The sequence below is a fragment of the Schistocerca americana genome, chromosome 2, assembly GCF_021461395.2.
Source record: "Schistocerca americana isolate TAMUIC-IGC-003095 chromosome 2, iqSchAmer2.1, whole genome shotgun sequence".
Classification (NCBI taxonomy): Eukaryota; Metazoa; Arthropoda; class Insecta; order Orthoptera; family Acrididae; genus Schistocerca; species Schistocerca americana.
The window spans coordinates 246,900,320-246,905,893 of NC_060120.1; the positions used below are offsets into that span (position 1 = coordinate 246,900,320).

The following is a 5,574-nucleotide window of genomic DNA, read 5'->3' on the forward strand; positions in this document are numbered from 1 at the left end:
ATGAATGATGATGATGCTGTCTACGGCTATTAGACCAGAAGAAAATGAGTACTGCGATAATGCAAATATCAGTAAATATCTTGTTAAAGTTGACACAGTCTTTATCGCTTAAAAACTCAAATTTATTGCAACAAAAGACATTTCACAAAACAAGTTTCAACTTTCATATAAGATGACGAAAATTTTTGTACTGGGCCGGGATCCAGGACTCCAATCCAGCAACTATTCTCCCCATTATCTAACCACGAAAGATCTTAAATAGGTTTTCAATCAAAGGTATCGAAGTTTCTGCATATTTATTTTGAAACGAGAAGGCGTGAATTTTTGTGTTGGACGGTAGTTCGGACTCAACACCTAATCGGATTGTTAAATAACCACAGCCAAATGTTATATATCGAAAATTTTCACCAGGAGTTAGATCATTGAATTTGAAATGACGAGGCAAAAAAGTTTTGCCTTCCGAAGATTCGAAACCGGCATCTATCATCGTCACTTTCTAGCCACGAATAGACGTTAAAATATGAATATTTCACCAGTGGTGGATGAGCACAAATCTGAACTGGAAACAACGTGACGAAAAGTTCTGTGCTGACTGTGATTCGAACCCTGCACATATCATCACTGTAGACTGCACGGGTAGAGACGTTAACTATCGAATACTTTTCCACCAGTAACAAGGAATGGCAAGTTTGACCTTGAAATGAAATGATGAAAAGCTCTGTGCTGACAGGGGTTCGAATCCTGCACATATCAGCATTGTTGATTACACACCTAGAGATGTTAACTATCGAATTCTTTTTCACCAGTAACTGAGAGCTGCATGTTTGAACTTCAAATGATATGAAAAGTTCTGTGTCTGCCTGGGAGCCGAGACCAGCACCAGTCGTTAGCACTGACAACACGCGGATGGACGTTAAAAATCATAATTAATGTGCGTCTTTAGTATGGTGTACGCATGTTACAGCCTGAAAGCACACGGATGAAAATTTTTGAGCCTGACCAGGATTCGAATTCAGACGCGCACGTTTCGTGGACACCTTCAGGTGTTTGCGGCCTTGGGAAAAAAACGAAACGATGGAACGGTAACGCCTGAAAGGGATCAAATCTGGCCAAAGGTGTGATATCTGAGTTTGAAACCCAGTCCAGCATCAATATTTTCACGATCTAAAGTTCTAATACAATAAGAAATAAGTTCCCTATGACTTTATATGACGTTTGGTTAGTTAATAAAAGAAAATTTCTGGTCTATGAAAGCCTCCTGCAGACAGAGTTTCTACTTGCTGTGATTTCCACCTCTTTCATTGTCCATCCTACAACGACTCTTCTCCAGTAGATCGCCAAGAGACATCATGTTTAACGTGAATTTCGAACCGCGCTTCAATCCCACATAGTTTAACTGGCGTTACCAGAGCTGAAAAGCGGCTGTTCGTTCTTGTTAAAAATTGTTGACTTTAGTGTGAATCGTATTGAGGCCTTAGGGATACAAAACTAGGATCCAATGAAGCACCAAACTACGGAAGGAGTTGGTTCGTGATTTTGTCGTAACCAGAGCTGCTCCATGCTGGATAAGTATTCTGATTTCCTGGAGGTTGATTACATCCTGTTCACAAATTTCATTTTCTTGATCGTCCACATTAATATTTAGTAGCTACCTTAGTTATGAATTGCATACGATTTACTAATCACAGAAATAAAACCACATAACGGTCATTTGTACGAACTGGCAACACGGAAGGACGCGGGAATATTGCAAGAAGTTCGCTCTCCACTTGAGCTGCAGTTGTGTTCTACGCATTTCCTATATAGTCTCTGCCTCCTTAGCTAAATGGTCAACGCTTCAGACTGCCAGGCAGCGGAGCCGGGTTCGATACCGCGCCAGTCGGAGATTTCCTCCGTTCGCGGGCTAGGTGTTGTGTTATCATCATTGACACGCAGGTCAATTGAATGGGTTGCAATTCGGCGGGCCGAACTTCTTCAGGTGGATGCTCCCGTCCATCAATGCCATAAGATCCTTTCGTTTTATTTCATGGTCTAGAGGTAAACCTGACACAGAGTAAATGCAAAAGCCAGATATCGGGCACATTTTTTTTTAGACATTTCATCTTACACAACTGCCTAGGCGAAGATGAAGTGACCTTTCCTCATGCAACATATTATGTGAAGAATATTGATGTATGTAAGCTAACAAGGCAAAACTTACCTGAAAAACGTAGGTTTGTGGATAAATTTGTGGAGATCTCGTTTGGCGTGCAGTCACTCATGTTCTTTTAAGTATATTTATCAATCGTCATTTCTACATGAGGCTCTAAATTGTTCTTGTGGTGACTTATTGAATGTTGAGCAACGAAAGGACATGAGGATTGTTTTAGAGAAAGGAGCACGAAATGGGAAAAAAGTCTAAGGTTTCTGATATTTTGTTTTCTTTGGACTTATTAGAGGGTTGCAAGCTTCAGAGGCAGCTCGAAAGGTTTGTGCCGTGTAAGGGACAAGTGTATCAAAGAAATCATGTCAGAAAACATTTATCGTTTCGAGTAGAATGGTTTCGAAGTGAATTATTCGCCACATTCGAACAGAGAAAAGGGCATTGATGAATGATGTTTTTACGATGTACCTATACGGTCCAAATAATTACTGGCAAACGTGACGAACCGTGACCATTTAACCTTCGAGAGACACTTAAATTCAATGGAAAATATTGGAGAAAAAAATAAAGGAAGCTTGGTGTTGTTTTGGCAGAAGAGCCAACACCGTTTTACTATTGGAGACCGAAATGCACGCGTTTTAGCTCACGCAGGCTGGCGTGAGGAGGGAAGGACTATACTGACGCGAGGTCTGGAACATGACAAGGAATTAGAATTCAGAAAGCGGAAGTAATTAATTTGATACTTAACTTTAATCCATTAATGATGAAAGTCGCTCTTGACGGTACATGATTCACAATATTGTCTGTTCCGAATAGTAACTGAATATGGCGCCTTGCTAGGTCGTAGCAAATGACGTAGCTGAAGGCTATGCTAAACTGTCGTCTCGGCAAATGAGAGCGTATGTAGACAGTGAACCATCGCTAGCAAAGTCGGCTGTTCAACTGGGGCGAGTGCTAGGGAGTCTCTCTGTAGACTAGACCTGCCGTGTGGCGGTGCTCGGTCTGCAATCACTGACAGTGGCGACACGCGGGTCCGACGTATACTAAATGACCGCGGCCGATTTAAAGGCTACCACCTAGCAAGTGTGGTGTCTGGCGGTGACATCACACTTGGGGTTAAACGTCCGCGTCGACTACGAGATCGTTAGAAAAGAAACACCAGATATGATTGGAAAAGATGGGGAAGATAATCGATTGTGCCCTTTCAGAGGAAAGATCTCAGCATTCGCCTAAACTGAAAATAAGAAAATAACGGAAAACTTAAACACGGATGACCAGACAGGGACCTGAACCACTGTGTGTTAATTTCATTAAAAGAAAAAGGTCGTTTTTAACGAAAAATTTTAAAGCAGTGACCCGTGTGAGTCCTCACAATTCAATTTCACGCATCTGGTGGCACGAAGAAGGTGTTTTGTGTTACTAATTGCGCTCCAGGCTTGGGTCCATCGCAAGTGGTATCTGTAGCCAACTGAGATGCTTTGTGGTCGAAATATTAAGTGTCGCTACTGTACGAGAACACCCGTCTGCACTCCGCTGATTTCACAGAACTTAGAACTTATCCAGGAGTTTGTCTCGATCTTGTGATCTAACATCCTCGAACGTTTACCTTTCTCGCTGTTCATCCGACTACCATCAATAAAACCTCTTTTTCGATTAAAATGCACATTAAACTTGGACTGACATCTTTATCTCCGGACCAGAAGCTTTCCACAGGCGTGGAATCCACAAACTGCCTGAGCATCATCAATCTGTTTTAATTAATGTGAGGGAATATGCTGTTATGATTAATTTATTTCTTATAAAAACTAAACTCCTCCCGAACAGGCCATGAAGGACCAACGATACAAACCAGCCGCCGTGTCATCCTCAGCCCACAGGCGTCACTGGATGCGGATATGGAGGGGCATGTGGGCAGCACACCGCTCTCCCGGCTGTGTGTCAGTTTCCGAGACCGGAGCCGCTACTTCTTAATCAAGTAGCTCCTCAGTTTACCTCACAAGGGCTGAGTTCACCTCGAGTGTCAACAGCGCTCGGCAGACCGGATGGTCACCTATCCAAGTGCTAGCCCAGCCCGACAGCGCTTAACTTCGGTGATCTGACGGGAACCGGTGTTACCACTGCGGCAAGGTTGTTGGCTTTTATTTCTTATGGTTTTCTGTTATAATCAATATACTAAGGAGAAATTCCATAAAACATGTGCTGTTCTAGTTGAAATTAATTACAGCTTACCATAACACAACTCTAATTTGTTGTTGTTGTGGTCTTCAGTCCTGAGACTGGTTTGATGCAGCTCTCCATGCTACTCTATCCTGTGTAAGCTTCTTCATCTCTCAGTACCTACTGCAACCTACATCCTTCTGAATCTGCTTAGTGTATTCATCTCTTGATCTCCCTCTACGATTTTTACCCTCCACACTGCCCTCCAGTACCAAATTGGTGATCCTTGATGCCTCAGAACATGTCCTACCAAACGGTCCCTCCATCTTATCAAGTTGTGCCACAAATTTCTCTTCCCCCCAATTCTATTCAGTACCTTCTCATTAGTTATGTGATCTACCCATCTAATCTTCAGCATTCTTCTGTAGCACCACATTTCGAAAGCTTCTGTTCTCTTTTTGTCTACACTACTTACCGCCCATGTTTCACTTCCATACATGGCTACACTCCATACAAATACTTTCAGAAACGACTTCCTGATACTTAAATCTGTACATGATGTTAACAAATTTCTCTGCTTTAGAAACGCTTTCCTTGCCATTGCCAGTCTAATTTTATATCCTCTCTACTTCGACCATCATCAGTTATTTTGCTCCCCAAATAGCAAAACTCCTTTACTACTTTAAGCGTCTTATTTCCAAATATAATTCCCTCAGCATCACCCGACTTAATTCAACTACATTCCATTATCCTCGTTTTACTTTTGTTGATGTTCATCTTATATCCTCCTTTCCAGACACTATCCATTTCGTTCAACTGCTCTTTCTAAGTCCTTTGATGTCTCTGACAGAATTACAACTCTAATTTAATAAAACAAATAGTATCCGCAATACAAGCCTGCCCAGTACATTACACATTAGCAAGATGCTACACTCTTTTGCCTCTGATATGGCCTATGTATATGTGAAATCCTGTGTACTGTCCAAGAAACATTTCAGGCTTACCACGAAAATATACACGTTCCAGTCACATTAATGTGATTACCGTCTATGTTCGACGTCAGCGTAAAGTAACCACTCACCGGCGGCAGTTGGCAGCACTAGTATCAGAGGGTATATAAAGCGTGTTGGGAGGACGCGGTGAACAGTGCACGCTTTGCCGTAATGTGGAAACTGAGCGATTTATCTGACGTAAAGTCGGGCATGTCGTTGGCTATTGGGCCAAGGTGGAAGCATTTACGGAACGCCTAACTGTGTAAGCTGTTCGTGTGCCAC

At 42.2% G+C, this 5,574-nt stretch overlaps 1 pseudogene; it reads right to left on the reverse strand.

Annotated features, from left to right (window-relative positions):
- Window positions 1-4,161: 4,161 nt before the first annotated feature.
- On the reverse strand, window positions 4,162-4,279 carry LOC124597007 (annotated as a pseudogene).
- Window positions 4,280-5,574: the final 1,295 nt, after the last annotated feature.